This window comes from Marmota monax, unplaced genomic scaffold (genome assembly GCF_021218885.2).
Source record: "Marmota monax isolate L192 unplaced genomic scaffold, Marmota_monax_Labrador192_F-V1.1 WCK01_AAM20220418_F8-fsc00018, whole genome shotgun sequence".
NCBI classification, from domain to species: Eukaryota; Metazoa; Chordata; class Mammalia; order Rodentia; family Sciuridae; genus Marmota; species Marmota monax.
Genome location: NW_026692201.1, coordinates 13,459,229 through 13,483,996, shown reverse-complemented (window position 1 = coordinate 13,483,996; position 24,768 = coordinate 13,459,229). Strand labels below are relative to the sequence as shown.

Below are 24,768 nucleotides of genomic sequence, written 5' to 3'. Positions count from 1 at the left end.
TAACTCCAAATGGATCAAGGAGCTTGATATCAAATCAGAGACTCTGCGCCTGATAGAAGAAAAAGTTGGCTCCGATCTACATATTGTGGGGTCGGGCTCCAAATTCCTTAATAGAACACCCATAGCACAAGAGTTAAAAACTAGAATCAACAAATGGGACTTTCTCAAACTAAAAAGTTTTTTTTTTTTTTCTCAGCAAGAGAAACAATAAGAGAGGTAAATAGGGAGCCTACATCCTGGGAACAAATCTTTACTCCTCACACTTCAGATAGAGCCCTAATATCCAGAATATACAAAGAACTCAAAAAATTAAGCAATAAGAAAACAAATAACCTAATCAACAAATGGGCCAAGGACCTGAACAGATAATTCTCAGAGGAGGATATACAATCAATCAACATGAATAAATGCTCACCATCTCTAGCAGTCAGAGAAATGCAAATCAAAACCACCCTAAGATACCGTCTCACTCCAGTAAGATTGGCAGCCATTATGAAGTCAAACAACAACAAGTGCTGGCGAGGATGTGGGGAAAAGGGTACACTTGTACATTGCTGGTGGGACTGCCAATTGGTGCAGCCAATTTGCAAAGCAGTATGGAGATTCCTGGTAAAGCTGGGAATGGAACCACCATTTGACCCAGCTATTGCCCTTCTTGGACTATTCCCTGAAGACCTTAAAAGAGCATACTATAGGGATACTGCTACATTGATGTTCATAGCAGCACAATTCACAATAGCTAGACTGTGGAACCAACCTAGATGCCCTTCAATAGATGAATGGATTAAAAAATGTGGCATTTATACACAATGGAGTATTACTCAGCACTAAAAAATGACAAAATCATGGAATTTGCAGGGAAATGGATGGCATTAGAGCAGATTATGCTAAGTGAAGCTAGCCAATCCTTAAAAAACAAATGCCAAATGTCTTCTTTGATATAAGGAGAGCAACTAAGAACAGAGCAGGGAAGAGCATGAGAAGAAGATTAACATTAAACAGGGACGAGAGGTGGGAGGGAAAGGGAGAGAGAAGGGAAATTGCATGGAAATGGAAGGAGACCCTCATTGTTATACAAAATTACATATAACAGGATGTGAGGGGAAAGGGAAAAAAATCAAGGGAGAGAAATGAATTACAGTAGATGGGGTAGAGAGAGAAGATGGGAGGGGAGGGGAGGGGGGATTGTAGAGGATAGGAAAGATAGCAGAATACAACAGTCACTATTATGGCACTATGTAAAAAAGTGGATGTGTAACCGATGTGATTCTGCAATCTGTATGCGGGGTAAAAATGGGAGTTCATAACCCACTTGAATCAAATGTATGAAATATGATATGTCAAGAACTTTGTACTGTTTTGAACAACCAATAAAAAAAAGTCACCCAGAAAAAAATAAAATAAAATAAATTCTGAAACAGGATCTTGCTAAATTCTGAGGTTGGCTTTGAACTTGCCATTCTCCTGCCTCAGCCTCCTGAGCTGCTGGGATTATAGGTGTGTACCACAATGCACGGTAATAGTAACATTTTTGAAAAAATAATTTAGAATGAATTTCAAATTCAAAATAAACAATGTAAAACAAACAAAAATAAAAAAAGAAAAATTCTAACTCAAGCCTGTTTTCACATGTATGAGATTTTAATATTTGGATGGCTTAGTAAATATGGAAGTGCTGAGTGAAAATGTATGTGAATTTGCATTTTTGATACAAGTTGCAGGTTATCCTTCAAAAAAGTAGGAACTATTTCTAAACCCACTGAAAATATATGGAAATGCCTGTTTTATCATATGGAAGTCATATTACTTCTATTCTCTGGGACTGCATAGGAATATGAGGATGTACACCATGATTTAGCTACAAGGAATAACATTGGATGGAGGAATTAGATCATAAAATACCTCTTAGAAGAACTATTAGTTGAGAGTCAGATTAAAAGTGATAGAGCACTAAGAAACTTCTGATAACAAAGGATCCTAAATGGAAGTTTCAAAATAATAACCATCACTAACCATCTAAGACATGCAAATGTTTCTGAATTTCTTTTTAGTAACTCCTTTGTGATACAATTATTTTATTTTAGAGTATACAGGCTATTTGAATGATTTTTATAAACAAACATTTCATAGTGCTCTCTTTTCCTATATAATCTCTGTGATCTCTGCTTCTCTTTTGTTTTATAGATGGTAAGAACATGGGGGACAAAGAAAGGGATTATTGTACTGTAAAAAAAAAACTCCAAAATTTTATTTGGCTCTCCTCATTTGTTTTGAGTGTTCTCAATAGAAGTAAAGGAATATATGCTTGGTTTTGGCTGATTCCTTTGCCAACTCCTTCAAATTCCAGAAAGTTGTGTGTGTGTGTGTTTGTATGTGCACACACATGCACATTTGCTTTATTTAAAGATTTACAGTATTTATAAAACTCTGGATAAGCCATAACTGGGAAACTTTATAATTTAATTCTAATTTTTTTTTACAAAATGTATAAGTTGCTGCACTAGTAGATTATAAAACCTATTATAATAACTAAATTTTAGGTATACAAACTAGAAAAGATTTATAAAGGCATATTTTACCATAATTACAAGTTGTTCTTAATTTTGTTAAATCAATTCTCACAATTTTAATTACTTTTAAAAAAGGAAATACTTGGAAATGTATTTGAATATATGTGATTAGTACAAATTACATATACACTTTCCTAAAACTTGTAGTAATGAGTATTTAAGATGCTGAGTTTTGTAGAATGTTCTCAGAAAAGAGTTACTTAAAGGTGCTTTTAAGCCATCAAAACCTAAATAACATGATTTTTATAAATCATTCTCTAAATCTCTTACATCCTGAGAAAGGCTTGTCATTTTATTAATAGCCTAATACCTGAGAATGATGTACAAGATTATTTTGGAAATTTCCCTTTCCTAGCTGCCTGATGAGCTGTTAAGATCGTTTTTCTGCAATTGATGTTATATTCAGTACTTGAAGAAGTCGTTGAAATGTTAGTTTCTAGTTATATATTACTATGGTAGTGGTTTCATTTTATCTGCACTTTTATTGGGTATATTAAATGTCTGTGGTAGTTCTAGTTCAGTTACTGAAAAATGATCAAGCTTCTCAGAATATATTTTATGATTCTCAAAATCCTACAAATGATAATTCTTGCTTATCATTTGATATAGTTGAAATAGTTAAGTGGAATAACTGTAACAAGAAGAGATATTTATAATGAATGTCTTTCAAAAGACTCATTTTTCTTTTACTGATGTCAGATAATAGAAATAAAATGTAAAATTAAAGGTTCAAAGTTTTAGAGTCTAGGAACTTGTATCCATCATACTGAAAGACCATTAATAATCCTATAATTGCACAATATAAATACTCAGGAAAGATAAAGCATGTAACTTTAAGGCATGACCCCATAAAAGTTGATGACTACATGGCTAAGGTCATTACACTGAGAAAAGAAGACATCAAAATGGGGATATGATCTTTTAAAAATATTAGAAGTGGGGACTGGGTATGTAGCTCAGTGACAAAGCACTTGTCTAGCATTTGTAAGGCCCTGGGTTAAATCCCCAGGGTAAAAATCCAAAAAGAAAAATCAGAAATAATCATTTGGCAAATAATCTTCCAAGTGTTACTGTTATCTGATGACTAGAAACAGTCCTAATTTAAACTCTGTACTTCTTTTAGGTAATTAGCCATTAGAACCAAATAACTTTTTAAAAAAAATTCTACATGATTATTAAAACCATAGCTCATTGTTCAACTACAGACAGTATTCTAATTTTCTTTAAATAATTTAAACTTTTATTGCTTTATGTAGGTAATTCATCTTCCTTTCATTACTAAAAATTTTTTAGTTCAGTTGTTTCATTGCATATTATTATAGTGAAAATAACTTCTTAAACCAAAGTTACATAAATAAATCAAACAAATGACATTATTTGGGGGGACCAATCAGATTTGCATTTTCAATTAATGATTTCTCTGACAAGATTGGTCCGTGTCTACTGGAACAGGATCTACATGCATTTTAAGGCTGAGGTAGAACCCCTTTACAAGGACATGATGGATCAAGAAATTTGTAAAACATAAAAGTAGGATTGTTTACAATCCATGGACTAGGGGCCTTTTAAATATTAGGCATCATATTCAATGTTTATATTAGTTGTCTAGAAGGGCAAGTTCTTAGAATTTTATATTTGTCTTGAGTTAATGACTGATATAAAATTCATTCACATAATATTGACTGTAAAAAATAAAATGATAGTTGTGTTGACCTAGATTATCTTCAAGCTATGACTTATGTTTTTCAAGAGCAGTTCTCAAGAATGTTATTTACAATAAATGCTATCTGCTAGCAGAAGTGATCTCCGCCTTCATGCCTGTGAAGTTATTTATTACTTTCATTTTCCAAAGGTGACTAATCATCAGAAGTTTCAGTAAGATATACCAATTACTAAACTCTACCTAGTAATCATATTCTCAAGAGGTTGGGTCTAGGGATTCTATTTGTTAAAAAACTGACAGTAACTAATTCTGGTTAAGTTTGGCAAATACTGCATTAAAAAATGAAAAACTCTTAAGTTTTCTATTTTGCCTTTTCATAAATCAGACCTACAGTTGAAGATATAATTTCATTAACTTTTTACTTTAGCCATTCAGTGCTGAATTTTCTAAAATGTGTGTAATATTTTTTAAAAATAGACTTTAACAAGTTTAAAAGAAAATAAATATGTTGTTCTGGCATCTGTAAGAGTAGTCTGTCGTGCTTTGTTCCAAACTCTGCTTTGTTTCCGGTTCATCAGGAAGAGACCCATTATACAAATGTAGCATTTTAACTAAAATATACATCACTATGTTTTAATTTCCATATTTCTAACTAATCTTACATGCAGCGTTTCCACATTCATAACTATGAGAGTGTATTGTGTGTGTGTATGTGTGTGTGTGTTTGTGTGTGTGCATGCATACACCTTGCTCCTTGCTTTCTTCAGTTTTTATGTGGGTTGTTGCTCTTTGTTTTCAGCTGTATCCCTTTCTCTGTCTCTCTCTCACAGCTAATTCATTCTCATTTTTTCCGGCTTTAGTTTGCTTTGTACTTATTGCTTCTAAATTTAATTAATATTTATTCACAAATATTTATTAAACACTTTCTGCATGTCAGGCACCTGCTGTTTATGGGACTCAATGATAAGTAAAACTCCATAATTTCTGCCAAAAATGAACTTATTTATTTAGATAAACACAATATCCTTATTTCTGCATAGTTGTTAAATTTAATTTTTAATTGATACATGAAGACTATACATATGTATGGGGTACAGTGTGCTTGCTATTTTGATATGTGTACACACTGCATAATATTCAGTTCACAAGGAACTTATCTATCTTCTCAAAACTTATCATTTCTTTATGGCAAAAACTTTCAAAATCCTTTTCCTAGCTTTTGTGATATATACACTGTTTTATCATCTATAATTAACCTGTTGTGCAATAGCACACTGGAATTCTTTACCAAATGAAGTACAACATATTACCTGTTAGTCAACTTTTTGTAATCCCTCTGTAGACTCCTCAGGCTCTGATATCTACTTTTAACTTCTATAAGATAAACTTTTTTTAGATTCCACATATAAATGAAAGCATGCTATGTCTTTCTGTGCCTGACTTATTTCACTTAACCTAATGTTCTCCAGTTCCATACATGTTGTGATAGGATTTTTATTTTTATTATGGCTGTATAGGGTTCAGTTGTGTGTGTATGTGTGTGTAATATTTCTTTATCCATTTGTGAGTTATTGTATACTTTTGTTGTTTCCATTTTTTGGCTATTATGAATACTGCTGCAATATATTTGGCACATAGATGTATCACCAACACACTGATTTTCTCTCTTTTGGTTATGTAGCTAGTAGTGGATCTCTTAACATTTTGACCCCATCTGCATTAAAGTATCCAGAACAGTACTTCCCAAAATCTTTGTATAAAAGTAAAGGTAATAAATGGAAGTCGAAAATAGGATTTGGGGTTTTCTCCTGGCTCTGTGAACTCCAGAACCTCAATTTGTCGATAATATCAGCATTTTTGTAGTGTACTCAAACAACAACTATGTGTCACACATCACCTGCTGGGACACATTAAAAGATTAACCCCATGATATTTTATTCTTTTTTTCTTAATATTTTATTTAAAAAATATTTTTTAGCCGCAGATGGACACATATATTTATTAATTCATTTATTTTTATGTGGTTTTGAGGATCGAACCCAGTGCCTCATATGTGTAAGGCAAATGCTCTACCACTGAGCCCCAGCCCCAGACCCAATATTTTCCTTTTTTGTGAATGCTTTCTAAATTTAATTGTCAGTTTTTCTATTTATTTTAGTGGAGTTTCCAAACATAATGTTAATTTTTGTCAATAAAAATAGGATTAAGTATATATATATATATACACACACACACACACACATATATATTCATGGCTTTTTTAGGCAGATTGCCATAACTTTTTGTATGTATCTTCTTTGTAACACCTTTCTTGTTTTAGACAAAGATCTATTCTCTAAATGTCTTATCCATTAGCATTTCACTCTTTCCTCCTCTGCAGATATGAAGGGAAGGGAGGGAGTATGGGAAGAGGAAATACAATAGAATGAATCAGACATAGCTTTCCTATGTTCATATATGAATATATGACCAGTGAAACTCCACATCATGTACAACTACAAGAATGGGATCCTAATTAGGATAAGTTATATTCCCTGTATTTATAATATGCTAAAATATACTCTACTATCATGTAATCTAAAAAGAACAAATAAAAATAATAATAATAAAGAATAGCTTTTTATTATTTACCTACTTCCATTTTCTCTAATCTTAATAATGAAGTTCATGAAATTTAGTAAAGGTTCTTTTCAGGTGTTCAACTAAGAGAGAGGTCTCAACAGCACTGTTAGTTAATAGGAATGAGTGGAAATAAACAGTTTTAAATAGATTACCCATTTGAAGCAAATTAACTCTTTAAGAACATAAATGGTGCTATCTTGTAAAGTAGTTATTCCCCAAGTTCAATCACTACTCTAAAAGCCATGTTGCTTTCAATCAATTTATTTCTTAGAGAATATGTATTCACCTATTCCATATCAGTGTATGAACAAAACCATATACAGTATTACTAAGAGCTGGGACAAATGGGACCCCAAAGAATCTATTTCTTTCCAAACTAAAACTTTATTTTATCAGAATATAGGCCTACAACACATGTTGAGGACATGGCCACAATGTTTTGCTGCTCACTTTGGCAACAGATTGACTTTTGCTGACAATTTTTTGTATTTTTTCAGACAGGATTGAGGTTTTTGCTTAGGACTCACTTTATTAGAAGCTATTTACACTCAAAAACATTACAGAGTAGCAGATGTTTTCATACTGATTTCCTGGCCATGATGCTGATAATAAGTTTTTGTTGCAATAATTTATTTGCTTCAACACACATAGCAAAAATAAATTAAACATAAAAAGACAAAACCAAAAGACCTGGCCAGGTACATATGAAAGAAAAACAAACAAAACAAAATATTTTCATACCAAATATCAAAAGCAGCACCTACAGAAGCACCTACCACAGAAGCTGAAAACTTTGGCTGAGTTAGTGATTGGGTGTTCCTCTCTTAAATGCGGCAAGGCGGGTGCTTGCACAAAAATATTTATATCAGATGATTGTTGTGCTTTTTCTCAATGGGACAAAAAAAATAAGGAATCAAGACAGGAAGGATGGAGTAAAGGAGAGAGGAAGGAACAAAGGAAGGGCCATCAAACAAAACACTACTGCTAATTTGGTGGAGGTTATACTCCTCTACCCCACTCCCTCAAAAAAAAAAAAAGTGAAACTAACAAATCATTTTTAAAAATAAATAAATAAAATAAAATAATAAAAAGTAAAACTACAGTGGGAGTATACACACTCATTGTCCCATACAGGAATTGAGCAAAATTGCCAACAGTTTCTGCTGTTGAATCACTGAATCATCACATGCTCAATGTTGATGCAGCCTATTACAAGACCTTTTAAGTCCTGTATTGTACACATGCAAAATGATTCATGCGCAAGAAAGCAAAAAATTCTAGGTAAGAGAAAAAATACTAGAGGAAGAGAAAAGAAAAAAATGCCTGCCACACAAAATTAATACTAGTATCTTCCTTCTCAAATGCATCAATAAATCCAGTCTTAAGAAACATTATTATCAAAGTTCCTATCAAAATGTGAATTCTCTCTTGGGCTGGGGTTGTTGCTCAGTGGTAGGGTGCTTGCCTAGCAAGCATGAGGAACTGGGTTCAATACCCAACACCATATTAAAAACAAACAAACAAACAACAACATAAAAAAACTAAATAAACAAGAAGGTATAAAAAATGTGAATTCTCATCAGATGACAGTAATTTTGTTCAATTACCTTATAAATATGTTCCAGTGATAAATGAGACCTAACTTCCAATATAAAACAAATAAGACATTTTGAAATCAAACAACTTAAAATTAAAATAAATGATTTATCTTAAGATTAAAGAATTAAATTTTTCTAAGAAAAAAAGTGGAAAAAATAACTCTTCCCTAGATCAACAGGGAGCTTAGCAAATTAGAAGCTGACACAAAGGAATGTATTTAGAATCTATTTTTCAGAGCAAAAAAAATATTTTTTTAAATTAAGAAACTTAGAGACATGGAAGAGAGATTAATTTATCTTATATTCAAAAGCATTCAAAGAATGAGATAATTTCATAGGATCAGCACTCTGTCACATTGGCACAAGCACCAACTTTCCTTATAATACTCCTGAAGCTCAAGAAGTAAAACCAAGAATCATCAAGTGGGATAGCATTAAATTAAAAAGCTTCTACACAGCAAAAGAAACAAGATTGTGAAGAGAGATCCTAACGAATGACAAAAAATATTCATCAGCTACTTCTTTGAGAGGGGATTATTATTCAGAATCTATAAAGAACTCAAAAATCTTAACATAAAAAACACCAACAAAAAACTGGGTGCAGTAGGACACACCTGTAATTCCAGTGACTCCAGAGACTGAGTCAGAAAAATTTTAAGTTAGAGACCAGCAATTCATCTGAGCAATTCAGTGAGACCCTCAGTCACTTAGACTCTGTCTCAAAATTAAAACTAACTAACTAACAGACTAACTAACTAACTAAATAAATAAATAAATGAATAAACAAGTTTGGGGATGTAGCTCAGTGGTGAAAGTCCCCTGGGTTCAAACCTCAACACAAGGGAGTGCATGCACACGCACACACACACACACAAATAATAACAACAGAAAAAAATGTTTCAATCAATAAATGGGCAAAAGAACTAAACAAATACTTCTCAAAAGAAAAAAATACAAAAGGCCAACAAATATTTGAAAAAATGCTCAACATCCCTAGATATCAGGGAAATGCAAATGAAAACTACATTGATATGTTGTCTCACTGCAATTAGAATGGCAGTCATCAAGAATAATAATAATAATAATAATAATAAATGCTGGCAAGGATGTCACTGTAAAGGTACACTCATAAGCTGTTGGTAGAATTATAAATCAGTACAAATACTTTGGAAGGCAGTATGGAGATGCCTCAAAAAAAAAAAAAAGAAAAAAAAAGAACTGTGCTCGGGATGTGGCTCAAGTGGTAGTTCTTCCCTAACTTTCCTATGTAAATATATGAATATAGCACAGTGAAACTTATCTTCATGTGTATCCACAAGCACTAATAAAAAAACTATAAATAAATAGCAGAAAATTCAGTAGAGGAAGGAAGGTGGTGGAAGGAAGGAGGTGGGGATGGGAGGAAAAGGAAAAGTACTGGGGCCTGAATGAAGCAAATTATGGCGCATGCTTGAATAACTATGTAAAAACAAACCCTAAATTATATATAGCTAGAAGGAGCTATTTAAAAAGATTAGGAATAGAACCACTGTATGACCCAACATACAGTAAAAGACCTCTCAAGTAGCTTCACTGCTGGCATAACACATAACTCCATTATATGCATTATTATAATGTACAAACATTTATAAAATTAAAAAAAAGAATGAGATGAGTGAGTGGATTGAAGAAATGCAATGTTTGAGAAGATATTTGATAAGACTTTCAATATTCAAAGAATTGTGAAGGCCCTTAGTCTGAAAGCATTCTTAGGATATTAGCCAGGATACACTGTAAACATAGGTACTTTGGAGAAAAACTAATGAATGTCCTGCAAAATACACAGCCTAAATAATTTTAGAAATAGAAAAGGAACGATAAGAGTATTGACATTCTTGTCATTGGCAACAATAGATGTTGAGACACTTATAATAATAGTATAGTTTTTATACTTAACCTTTCTTTCAAGGGAAGAGGGAAATACTAATATTTTAAAACATGAATAATTATGAAGATTGAAATAATACTACAAACCACTAGATATATAATTTAATTAAATAAATTAATAATTACTTGATAGGGAAAATAGTACTGATAATTTTGTATATGTCTTTTAAGAAAATGATTAAACAATAGCTCTTAAAAATGGTGGTGCTCAGAATAGAATTAAAATAGGCTAATTCTTGCAAGGAATTGTAAACTTAATAATTACAACTTTGTACAAAATATTTAGATAAACAATAATGCCTAATATTAATTTTAATACTTTTACAGTCAATTTAAGAGTAAGTAATAAAAATACCATGTATCACTCCAACCAATCAGATGAAATAATAGGGAACACAGAAAATTTAATATAAAGAAAGAAGAGAGAATGAGGGAAAAACTAAGAAAAATATGATAGACGATCCATATCAGAAAATAAAAATAAGGAAAATCAATATCCATCCAAAATTTCAGGAAATGTATTTTTCTCCCAAGATATATGATTCCTTTAGTAGATGAAGTCATGAGAATGGAGTCCTCATGCTGATATTAGTGGTTTTGTAAGAAGAGGAAGACAGACCTGATCTAAGCAAGTCCACTTTGCCTCACCATGATGCCCTGTGCCACCTTTGGGTATTGCCAAGAATCCCCACCAACAAGAAGAACCCCACTAGATGTGGCCCCTTGACTCTTGACCTCCAGTACTATGAGCTGAATAAATTCTTATTCTCAAAAAACAAAAAAACAAAACAAAATAAAAAAAGCCCACATCTCTGTTCCTTTGTTCATATGCTGTATGTGTTCCTCGTTACTTCTTCACTAAGAATTGGACAAGTTTACATGAGTTTTTACCTTTTATTTCTTTTTGAGAGCCATCCCAGTCATTAGTATTAGGCTATCCCAGGCTAATTATGTCATTCCTAGGTGATTAGTTATGTCTAGTTCTAGGGTTTGATATTAAGAAACCAATTTTGATTCTTGCAACTTGACTTCTCCTCAGTACTAGTTGTAGATGTAAATTAGTATCTTGCTTGCATAAATCTACTAGGAAATAGAATATTTATCAGGATCTGTCTGACTTTAGCAAATAGGTACAAATTAATTATTGAAAAATTACTAATATTATATTTTTTTTATAAATCTAGCCACCTACTTCTTAAGAGATGAAATTCACATAGCACCAAATAAAATATTAAAAGTGAAAGGAGTGAAATGGGCATGCTTTTTTTATTAAATATGCTCCTAAACATTCTTGTGGGGAGCTACCCATGAGCTACTTGAGGGGTCTTCACTTGGTATCAAGCCATGGTTAGGTTTTTTCCTTGGGAACTATCCTGGCTTTGCTGTGTGCATCAGGTCCCCAAGGAATGAGATCTCTGTCTTTGCTCTACTAGGAAGACAACTCTCTTAGCTCTGGAGTTTGGCATAACCCATTGGGAACTGGACAGCCAGCCTCCAACCTTATTTGGCAAAGAACATTCAATGGAAAACCTTTGATGCTCCTCCATATAAGTAAAGCAAGCTTGGGCTCCATTGCTTTCTTTTTCTAGTATGTAAGCTTGATTCCTAAGATGGGCTAGCCATCCCGTTCGGCTTTTTAAAAAGTTACTTTCTGTGTCCGTTTTGCAGCCATCTCTTTCTTAGCTTTTATTTCGCAGCCAGCCCACTCCAAGAAGAGGAACCTTAATGCCATCGCCTGTGTAGGACACAGGCCAGACATTTTCCTTCATACTTTTTGTACATTAACTTAGTAGTTATCTGAACAATCCAAAAAGATAATTCTCTTTTATGCTTATAATTCTTGTGTGAAAAATGAAGCATAGAGGATCATATAATTTTCCCAGTAATTCATCTAATCAATGATTGAGTTGGAATATGAACTCAAGAGTTGGTGTTTTGTTTTGTTTTCATAACCCAAATAGCAACCCAGAGAACTTTAGCAATTTCTAAATCAGATAGGCCATAATTTAAGGTAAAATAATGGGGCAATTATTAAGTTGAAATTTCAATAACACAAATGCTTCCGCAAGAATGCATAGCTGCCATTATAAATTTGTATACATAAGATAAAATGCTGTAATAGCCATTGTTTTATTGCAAATTCCTAATAAAAATAAATTCCTAAGAAAATCAACTTGAAAGAGGAATGATTTATTTTGGTTCATGGTTAGTGAGGTTTTAGCTCATGGTCAGCTGGCTCCATTGCTTTGAGCCTGAGATGAGGCAGAATGTCATGGAAGAAGACCAGGGGGAGAAAAGCTGCTCAGCTCATCACAGCCAGGAAGCAGGACACAGAAAGGACCAGGGACAAGAAATACCCTTTCAGGGCAAACTGCTGTGCGACCTACTTCTTCCAACCAAGCCCATCTCCTGAAGTTTCCACCACCTCCCCATAATGCCATTCAATTATTAATTCATCAGTGGATTAATTTATTGAAAGAGTCAAAGCCCCTGTGATATAATCACTTCCTAAATGCCCACGATTGAACCTTATTGTATTGAGGAACATGTCTTTAACTTGAGTCTTCAAGGGACACTTCGTACGCAACCATAACAATTGTTTTGAAACATTGTAAGAAAAACTAGTATTAAAAAAGAAAAAAAAAATAGTTAGTTATGCCCAAAGAATGAATAAAATTAACCAACCTAATTATGTGTATGTATTGTGTGTTCATGTATGTAAGAATATTCACTATTTGAGTACTAATGGGAGCAATTATAAAATTAGACTGGGTATTATATGTAAGAAGTATATGTAAGTTTCAAGTAGTTGATATCCTGTTTAACACAATTTCTCCCAGTTATTCAAATTCAATTTTAATTGGCTGTGTTCCAATAAAACATTAATCATTACACCTAGAATTTGAATTGCGTATAATTTTCATCTGTAAAGATATATTCTTTTCTATTTTCTTTTCTTCAACTACTTACACATGTAAAAAATTAGTCCTCAGTTGATACAAAAAAAAAAAAAAAACAGAGTGAAGGCTACATCAGACACATAGATTTGGTGTCCATTATTTTTTGTATTAATATCAAAGATTTTATATACTCCCCCACCAAAAGTACTAATGTTAAATGTAATATAAATGGTGTACAGCTCTAAAGATTTGGATCTTGAAAAAAATGTTCTATGCAACAGAAAAGATTGCACAGAGCTCCTATTTATATTGTTTAAATTGACATTATTCTATTGAAGATTAATAGAAATGCTTTGTGGTATTTCTGTATTTAAGATGATAATATACCTCAGAAAGTTCATATTTGACTTTCTTCATTTTTAGCTGACAAAATCTTTTCTAAGTGTAGTTCAATAATTCTTTCTGAATTTCTTGTTTTACCTTGCTGAGCATTAGCATTTCCCTTCCTGTACCACTGAGTTTTATATTGTAATAACTATCTTCCTTGTCTCATAACACAAAATTTTCTTGGTATAAGTTGCAGTGGAGTAAAGAACTTTTAAACAAAGCTTAATAGTATTTTGCCCAGTATGTGATGATCTTCTGTAGTTAATGATTTCTGAGTCTTTATTGCTCTATTTCTCCATAAGTATTTTCTATACTTCAGCTCATATTTGCATTATAGAAAAGATTATTTTTCTCATATTTTTATCTTTAAGTAGTAATTTTATTTATTTTCCACTGTGGGAAATTATTTTTACTAAAGATAATGTAAACTAAAATATACTTGAAAATGTTTTCATTGAAAACTTAGTATTTCTATAAGTTATCAATACTAGTATTTGTTTTATCTGTTGTTTATATATGTTAGTTATGTTAGATTTTTGCATGGAAATGGATATTTATTTGAAGACACTAGATTATTTTATAGTTTTGTTTTTCAGTTTGTCACTTTTCAAAATAAGAACTTCGGTTTTTAATATAGTCAATAAAGGAACATTTTTTTCTCATTAATTCTCTTTTGCATTTTTATTGCAAATTTAACATATTTACATTGGTATGTGCAGCCATCCATTAGCAAACTATACACTTCAGATGAAACCATATTAAAAATTAAGAGACATTTAGCAAGTAGTAAAAATTCATTAGTTTTGATGCTTAAGCATTTATATTTACTAATGATAATTATGTAAAGAAAGTATTCTGCTAATTTAATGAAAGTTATATAAAAGTGAAATATAAACCCAAATTATTTTAATCTAATTTTTATATCAACTATTACTTTATTTCTTCTTTTATTTCTCAAATGTTTTAGTTATTTTTCAAGAGGTAAATTCTAAAAAAAAATGCAACAACTTAGTGTAAACTGTATCCAGAATAACATGAATTTCTCTTTATTTCCAGTGTAACCAGAGAAATGTTTAACTAATTGTAATCCATAGATATCTAGGAACCTTGGAGACCTTTTCAAAGCATCTGTGAGGTCAATATTCTGGAATCCTCAGAACTGGGAAAACAAAACTTATTTTCATAGTAATATTAACATGTGTGCCTTATTTTGCTCTGTTGACATTTGTACATGAACAGAAAAATCAATGATGGATGGAAATTGCTATCCTAGATTACTAAAGTGACAGCCAACTGCACCTGTAGTTTTTGCCCAGGTCACTTTTGTATACACAACACTCAAAACAAACTGCCAGATTTTTAAAATAATGAACTGGAAGAAGCAATAAAAGTAATAATTTCATTATGATGTGACCTTTAATTACACATTCTTTTTTTATTATTTTTTATTTTTTTATTGGTTGTTCAAAACATTACAAAGCTCTTGACATATCATATTTCATGCATTAGATTCAAGTTGGTTATGAACTCCCAATTTTACCCCAAATACAGATTGCAGAATCACATCGGTTACACATCCACATTTTTACATAATGCCCTATTAGTAACTGTTGTATTCTGCTACCATTCTTTTATGATTTTTTTGTATCAAAATGAGAAATATACAAGAGTTATAAAAAGCTCTTTAGTACTTTAGTATGTCTTTGTTTATGTGGTATGGTGAAGACAACACACAGCTAACAAGAGCAGATTGCATACACCTCTTGCCTACTTCATATTTGCAGACAACACTGTGGTGACCTATAGGCAGCCACAGTAGAATTCATACTACAGAAATTGGCAAACATCCAAACATAAATCATAGCCACATTATTATGGCTTTGATATTTTTTAAAAAAGACTAGCAATAATAAATGTTAGTAATAATAGAGCAAGTGAAATATTCATAGTTTCCTGGAAAGAATAGAAAATAGTACAATGACTCTAGACAACTGTTGGGCAGTTTCTTATATAAGTAAACATATATCTTATGTTGTGATCGCAATTTCATTTCTGGGATTTGATTTTTTACTTAAGAAGGATGCATACAAACTTCCATAAAAAAGAATTGTTCAGGAATGCTTATTCCAGCTTTGTTCATAATGGTTAAAACTTGAAACATCATATGTGTGTGAGTCCTTATGAATATACACTTTATTATAATCATATATTTGTTAATGGGTTGTAGCTCACTGGTAGCACTTAACTAGCACATGTGAGGTACTGGGTTTGATCCTCAGTACCAGATAAAAATAAGTAAAAAAGAAAGGTATCGTGTTCATTCACAACTAACAAAAATTAAAAAAAATAATAGTATTCAGTAAAACAATAAAAAACAACACTGGAAGACAGAAAAAGTAGATAAGTTACAAAAGTTTTTTGGTAAGTAATAGTATGATTTCCTTTACACAAGAATCAGATATAGCCAAAACTGATCTACAGTGATAAAAGAGTAGTGGATACCCCTAGGTGGTAACACAACCATCTTCTTTCTATCAGGGGTTCTACTTTCACCTGTTTCATTTATTCAATGTTTACCTAAGATTTATCAAATAAAGGGAACATTTCATAGCTAATAAAATTTGAAAACTATGATAATATTCCATTAAATTGTGTGAGCAGATATTTGACACAAATAGAGCTCAGTATTGAGGAGGCTAAAATAGGAAAAGTGCTTAGAGACAAATATTATATTTTAATCTTTCAAGCGATTAGGAAATCACAGTTACCAAACACACTGGATAAATGAGCTGTTGTTGTATTTTATTGTATATTAAAAGTAAAATATTTAACTCCAAAGAAAGAGAGAGAAAAAAGGGAAGAAAAGCAAATTATAACTGACTTTGTTTCTTCAGCATATATAAAAATAGAATTAAGATAAGGGTCAATAATTTAAAATGAGATGAAAAATAAACATAGCTAAATACACCATGTTTTACTTAAGCTTCATTACCAGTAAGCATTTTACTGAGTTAAGTAGACTGGATGGGAGTAAAATGCTTTATCTGCTTGATATTTTTAGCAGATATCCATGTATAAAATCAATACTAGAGATACTACTTTGAAGATATCATAATGGGACTTAATGTTCTCATTTATGTGTTACATCTCAACATAAAATTTATTTTACAACTACATTGTATACCTAGCTAAACTTGACAGCGATTGTTACCATCATTGTATTCTTTCTGTAAGATTATTGTGCTCTGAGTTGAGTTGTTATTTTTTTGTCTGCAGTTACTTTGCTCCCTGCTTTAATGAAAGCCATGCATCATTGCATTAAGTGAAGTAAAGCACTGGATAAAATAGGACACTGCTATTAACCTCTAACATTAGTGTGTAGGGAGGCAGAGACAAGTTTAATAACTCAGAGATAAAATACTCAAAGTGTAATTACCTAAGCCTGCTTCACCCTGGCATATTAACATAGGGTAATAAACTTGAGTCCATTTTCAAAGAGGAATGAAATCATTGTCAATAATCAATTGTGTCCATTTTATGGCTTATGAAATGATTAGTCTTTTAAAATGGGGTCATCATTTGATGTTTAACTTTTGTGAAACGATGCAGTGTTTCATTTTATTGCTACATAAAGCAGACTTTAGAATGTGCAAATTTAAATTCAGTATTTAGTTTTTAAGAATGTCTTGTTTTGTTAAATATAACTCATTCCAAATACAGTTTCTTATTTGTATTATATGTCATTTTTACGTTTTGAGGTTATATGAAGGACAGCAAAAAAATTCTTACTTCCCAGACTGCACAAAAACCTAATTTTAATTGTTTAATGCAATAATGTCATACTAATATAAAATTATTTTGTGACAAAAGTGGTGCTTTTTTAAAAATATATTTTAGTTGTAGATGGACACGATATCTTTATTAATTTATCTTTATGTGGTGCTGAGGATCGAACCTTGTGGCTCACATATTAAGTGAGTTCTCTACCACTGATCCATAACCCCCAAAGGTGATACTTTTTGATAAGAAAGAAGAAAACAAATTGCTGGTTACCCTTGAGTTCATTAGACTGTTTATATCTTCCTTTGTCATATAGTTTGTTTTTGTAAAGAACACGAAATATAATTTAAATGTTAATTCAAATAATATAAATCATAACTACAAATAAGGTTTACTTTTAATGATGACAATTATATGGGAGATTAATAGGAATATAATATTGAAAGTCTACAAGAAAAAAAATATATGAGGAATCCAATATATTTTCTCTACTTCAGAATGCATTTGAAACACTAAATATTTCAAAAAATCTTTTAGGAAAGTTAAGGTTTTTAGCCCTAATGAAATTATACAGTGAACCCAAATAAACTTAAATATAAATTTTTGTTTACAAGCAAATCATTACTTGACCCTACTATAAAATTACTTAGAAATATGATCCTGAAGCCAAGAAAACCTAAAGTATGAATTTTTGAGTCATGAACAGGAAGATGCTGATGATCAACTGATGTGTTCTTTCAAGGAGTTAAATTTATATCAACACATTCCCATTTGCATTTATAAACCATTTCATGGCTATTTGATGGTGTTTAAATTATTATTTATTTATAGTAATGTCGAACAGACAAAAATGTCTAGCAATTAGATATCTGAATAACCATCCTGACAACCTGAGTTTTCAACAACTTGCTAGGCTTGGCCAATTCATAGGGTTTGTCAAATTGTTTAAGGAACAGTTTAGCACAGATGTAAGTCAGCATAAAAAAATGTATATTTTCATAATGATACTAACAATAAATCTTAACAAAACACATAATATTGGTAGAGTACTTAGTCTTTTAGAAAAATTATAAGATTTAATACAAAGTGAGGGAAGCTTACATGGCCAGAAATTAACTTATCAATCTATTCCAGAATTCTTCTAAAGAAGAAGCTTATCTGAGACCAAAGGAACCATAGTAAAATGAAATTCATCAAAGAAACATTGTTGACCTCTGTGGCCATTAGTTTTGCTCAATCATGAAGGTGAATGATACTTACAAAGGCAATTAGGTTTCAGTGCAAGATAAATTGAAAAATTGGTTTTAACTGTTTATATTATTATGGTTTCAAAGGTGAAGTCATGTTTTGAAACTCTGCTTTGTTTTGAAGTATGGATACCACAGGGTAGAGGGTATACAAAAGTAGAAAAGAACACAGATTTTATTAGGTCAGAAATTATACTGATAAATCAAAACAACAAGTCACATTGTAAAATTGTGGATGAGTCATGAAAAGCAAACCCTCCCAAGTTTAGCTAAAAAGGCTGAAGAATATTTCATGTGGAACTTGGAAGTAATTTGAAAAAAGTCCCAAAAGGCAGAAGTGTTAGTTATTTTCAGGGGTGTTATTTAATCCTTACATTTAGGAAATGCTATGAAAGACAAGTACTAATAAGGCAAATGACTTTTCCTTGCTCCTATATTTTAAAAATAATATTTATAATCTTGTTAAGCAGAAATCTGTGTGAGTGGTCCTGCCATGAATTACATCAAATGAGATTAATAGAGTAAACTTTTCTAAATCAACAAGTGACACCAAAGTTAATTAGCAGCATGGAAACTGAATGACTTAACAAAAACTGCTGTAAATTTTTATGAGGTGATGACAGATTGGTTATTGGTACAATTTGCACAATTAAGGAGGTAGAATGGGACCTAACGTGATGTCCTATTTCCAAATTCTAAGAAGGTATTATTTATTCTATATATAGCTTCATAAACAATTTCTATTAATTTAGTTGATCTTTTGAGTTTGTGAAAGCATATATGACAAACTTAGTATTACGATAGATAAATATTTTGTCATTTGAATTGTCAATTTTATTGATTACATATCCTTGGAATTATCATATAATCAATGTATCCAAGGATAAACTTTCAAAGAACTTAGTATTTTAACCTTAATGGTGTATAGTAACTCTGGCTTCCTTTTATTTTAATAATTATTATTTTTCCTTTATTTTTATAATAAAATTTTCAATAATTATGCTGAAAGATTGGCAGTTTATTTTCCAAAGCAATATGTAATTTTAAAATGTATATATATATATATATATATATATATATATATATATTCAGAGATATGATAAACTATGGTATAATGGTGTATTAAAATTGTAATGCAAAAATAAATAAATAAATAAATAAAAGTAAAAAAAATAAAAGAAGCAATCCAAGTACAAAAAACCCACTAATAAACATATAAGATAAAAAATTAAAAAAAATAAAATGTAATTAATTATAGTCTTTTAAAATACCTATAATAATGGTCATCATTGTGATATATTAAAGCTATCAGACAAGCTGATATTTCTATAAATAAATTGTATTTAATAAAATAACATTTCAACATTCCATGTTTATTGGAATTTGTCACTCTAAGTAGTGTGGATATTCCAATTTATAATAGAAGTTCAGTGGATTAGACAAAAGGGAATTAAGGAGAAGTGAAAGGAAAAAGAAAGTGGAAAGAATCTGATGTAACTTTCCTGTATATGTATGAATACACCACAGTGAATCTTACCATTGTGTACATCCACAAGAATGGGGTTGTAATTAGATCACAATATATTTCATGCTTCTATAATTACATCACAATGGTTTCTACTACTCATATATAACTAAAGAAAATCAATAAAATGAAAAAGTAAGACTCTTTAAGAAACATTTTTCTGGGATCTGTATTGAAATGATACTAGTTTAATTTCTACATATATGCACATTTCACTGTAATAAATTTACATTTAAAATTATGATATTTTGAAACAGATGAATTCTATTATGTTCACATTAGATGCTGATGAAATTCAGAATAGTTGCCTCTATTATAAAATATTACAAAAATAGTGTATAACTTTTAAAATTTAGAAAAAAACTAATGCTCTTTCCCCACTTTTTAGTGTAACAAGGATCAAATTAACATCTTAATTAAACACCATCATTGTTTCCATCCTTATGTGTGGCACTATGAAAATCTCAGAAAAATGACTTTAGGTTTTTAAGATAACCTTTGTTGAAACTGACTTTATCACTTCATTGGAGAAAATTTAGGTTTTAGCTAGGCACTTGATGAGCTGGTACCATCTCCACTCTGCAATGTTCTGATCTCAAAATTTCTTCTTCCACAAAGTATAAGCAATGTTCACATGCCCCGAAATTACCTCCTGTGGCTACATCAGCCACAACTCCTCCTGCTATTTTTTCATGATTAATGGTAATCAGTTGCCTGGGTGACAAAACTTCTGTGACTCTTGACATCAGTCCATCAACAAATTATATTACTTCAACATTCAATACATACTCAGAATATCACCTTATTTCTCCAATACTCTTTTGAAGCATTTTTTTCATTTTCTTTATCCTGGGTTATTGCAATAATCTCATTATAGTTTTACTTTTTTATTCCCAAAACCCTTTTCTCCCTACCAAAACCAGTTATTGTTATTCTCAACATGGAAGTCATAGAGCTTCTGTGGTTCATCCATGTGTGACTCTCTCAGAAACCTGATTTGGCCTTCTAGTTTCTTTGGGGTTAAAACAAAGCCCCCTACTTATCTTAGGTAAAGTTAGTTGAAGTTCATATTATCTGCCTGTATTTATTGTTTACCACTGACCCTCTTATCCCTCCATTTTATCTGTTCTTCAATTTTTTTTGTTTCTGTCTTTTTAAACATTTTTTAGTTGTACATGAACATGATACCTTTATTGTAGTTTCTGTCTTTTTAAACATTTTTTTAGTTGTTCATGGACATGATACCTTCATTGTATCTATTTATTTTTATGTGATGCTGAGGATCAAACCTAGTGCCTCCTACTTGTGAGGCAAACACTCTACCACTGATCTAAAACCCCAGACCTCAGGTTCTTTCTTTGGTTATCCCTTGCTTACTTCAGATTTCATATTTATAATTTCAAAGACTCTCCCTTCTGTACCATACTCTTGGTGTAATTTTTTCATTGTAAACTCATGTATATATCTTATTAGTTAAGTGTAGACATTTCAAGGAGTCAGGGAGTTTTGTGTCTTGTCTGTGTTGTATTTCATAATACCTGGAATTGTGCCATACCATGGTGGGTGTTAAAAAAATAAAAATATATAAAGCAGCAAAAAGTCTTTGCCTTGTGATTTTCTAGACAGTTAGATGATGGGAGTAAGGGAAGATAAAGAAGGTTGCTATGGGAATACTGATTCTCTCCCTCTTAAATGTGCATGAAAGGACCTAAGGGAACTGTACTGAATTTTAGGAGGTCTGTCTTCTTTCAGAAAGAGGCATGACTAGTAAACATCTCCAGGCAAATTAGACTTCTACAAGATTCATGTGAATTGCAAAATGAAGGGATTGTCAAAGAAAGCCACAGCCACAAACAGGGGCTCTTTAAATAACTTCTATTGATAATTTTGGTAACCACTAATGTTTGGCAGCCACATCAGAACAGTACTTAGAAAACGCTATCAATTAATATTCTACTTTCACCACTATCTGCAAAAATAAAAAAAAAAGTCACAGATGTACATGGCCTGTGCCATGTGTGGTAGGTAAGATACTGTCAGTCCAGTGATCTAGCATGTATTAGTTGAGTGCACCATACATTTCATGTATAATATAAACTTTAGTGTGTGAGGGTGCTTACAGGCAGAGTACAGTGATTGTTTCCTCATGAAATTTTGTCATTCTATAATATAGGCTTCATATAGATGTTCTGTATGTATCATCACCAAAGTTCCAGTAGGGAGAAGACCACCAAAGCCTGCAGACTGTACATAAAACCAAAAGCACACTGTGAGGAAAAAAGTATCACCTTCTTATCATGTCCTGTAGGGCTATCCAGATTTGTCTCATATGAGTCCCATTTTGGGGGCACTGTGGACTCATTAAGCATTATTTCCATCAATTGTGATTGATTCCAGGTCACAGTGGCTTCCGCAGTAGTGTTTGGGACTTGCATAGTTGCAGAGGGTATTTGGAATTGATTAAATCTATAAAATCTCCTCAGACCAAAGTCATATGTATTTATATGCAGTCATTTGAACCGTTGTCTCCTCTTGAAGATGAGAAAGACTGTTTACTCCTGTTCCAGATATATGAGTTCATTAAGATCCAGAGATTGCTCCTGTTGTCATATATGACTTCTTGGCAAAGGAGGGAGAGTGGCAAAGTGTCAGGTGTGGAAAAGTCTAAGTTCATGTCGTTCCAGGTATCATTGAGCTGAGCATTCACTTTCACCAGTGCAGGCATCATATAAATTGCTCACTATCCTTAGATAACAGGGAAAGAAAAAGAAGAGCAAACTCTTCTGAAAAGGATGGTGAATTATATACCACCTCAGGTAAAGAAGTAAGTGAAAGTAAGAATGCCTGTGAAGGACAGGATGAAAGGATTGCTTTACTTTGTTTTGTTGTATTCATCCCTCATTTGAGGAGAATGCAAACAGTAGGAAGCTTTTCCATCCCAAAGTGAAAGGTGAAGGGCACCATAAGTATATTTTTAAAAGTATCTCTCAATGCTTGAATACATTCCCACCCTCCATTCAGTCAGCTATCCTGGTTGGCCAGTGGACAGCTCTCATGTGCCCTACTCCTTGTCATTTAGGATAAGGGAGTTTCCCATAGAAGCAAAGGTATTTAGGAAAAGAGTGAAACTGCACCTATTATTGATATCATTTCCTATATATTTACCCAAATAAATTGAGTCTTCTCAATAAACCACTTATAGAGTTTGGTTTAATAGTAAAGGGTTAAAACTTTCAGAAGATTAAAAACTCTTAAAATAGATCTTTATATTTATTTCACAAAATGTTGGAGGATATGGTATCCAAATATGATATTATTAGTTGAAAAACAGTTACTCAAGATTTTATTTGACGGCTAAATAGAAGTTCTACTGATATCTATACCAAAAAATATAGATGTCAAACAGCAAAACCATTAGGTTCCAACTGTAATTACATTGTCAGTATTACTACATTGACCTTGAACTGAAATGCTTTTGCTTAGAATTTGTTGGTAATGTGTTTTTAATTTACTAAATGTGTTAGAATTTCATTTTCAAAAGTGTAATTCCATTTCCAATATTTTATTTTTTACTGATCTTCTCAAAAGAATGACAAGCAGAGCCATAACTTACAAATGTAAACTTTAGGACCAAATTAGCAAGTACATGATACATGTATTATCCTTTGTTCAGCATGTTTATCTTATGTATGCAATACAAATGGCAGATTAAATATCACCAGCCATTCATTGATTTATGATGGATTTACTGATTTAAAATTGTTATATCAAATAGATTCACCCCCTCATCATTTGTATAGGGCACTTAAATTGTTTCTGCTTTTTGACTGCTATGTGATTATTTATTTGCAAGTTTTATTCATATACCTTAGTTTTCGTTTGAAATATTCCTAAAAATGCAACCGTTGAGTTACGCTTCTTTTTTTTTTTTTTTTCAAAGTTCAGGTCAGATGGGTAATGTGCCCATGTTATAACAAGGTTTAGAGGGAGGCACATCTCACACAATAGTGTGAACACCCAATCATCACACTTATGAACTGAAGGATCCAGTTGCACTTCTTTTAATTTTTTTAAACTTCTGATTCACAATAGCTGAGCACTCTTCCAAAAATTTTAATTTACACTTTCACTAGTAGCATAGAAGGTCATCTTTCTGTATTGAAGGGTAGTTACTTTTAGCGTTGAGAATTGGTTTAAATCTGGATCTCATTGTTGTAATTTGCAGCTTCTTGCTCCCTAGTTTGAACTCATATATATTTTCAATTTACATATCAAAAGTAGTCTTTCATATTTTTGTTAGAAATTTTTATTTTCATCCACTTAATGTATTTTACCATGTTTTATTGTTGCAATTATGCTATTGTTGAGTCTTTAATATACAGAAATACATTATTTTTATTTGGCCAAATAAAAAAAAATTGTGATTGCTTTCACCATTTTGTTTGTTTAATTTTTTAATTTAAAAAGTCATTTTTTTTTGACTGTGCCTTTTTTCTTATAAACTCTCTAAATACTCAGATTAGAATTTTTGTCTTCCAGCTGGCCGGACC

At 31.6% G+C, this 24,768-nt stretch overlaps 1 non-coding gene across 1 annotated transcript; it reads right to left on the bottom strand.

Annotated features, from left to right (window-relative positions):
- Positions 1–24,162: 24,162 nt before the first annotated feature.
- On the bottom strand, positions 24,163–24,264 carry LOC124082869 (small nucleolar RNA U13). Its single transcript, XR_006848527.1, has one exon. It is a non-coding gene; the product is annotated as a small nucleolar RNA U13 (small nucleolar RNA).
- Positions 24,265–24,768: the final 504 nt, after the last annotated feature.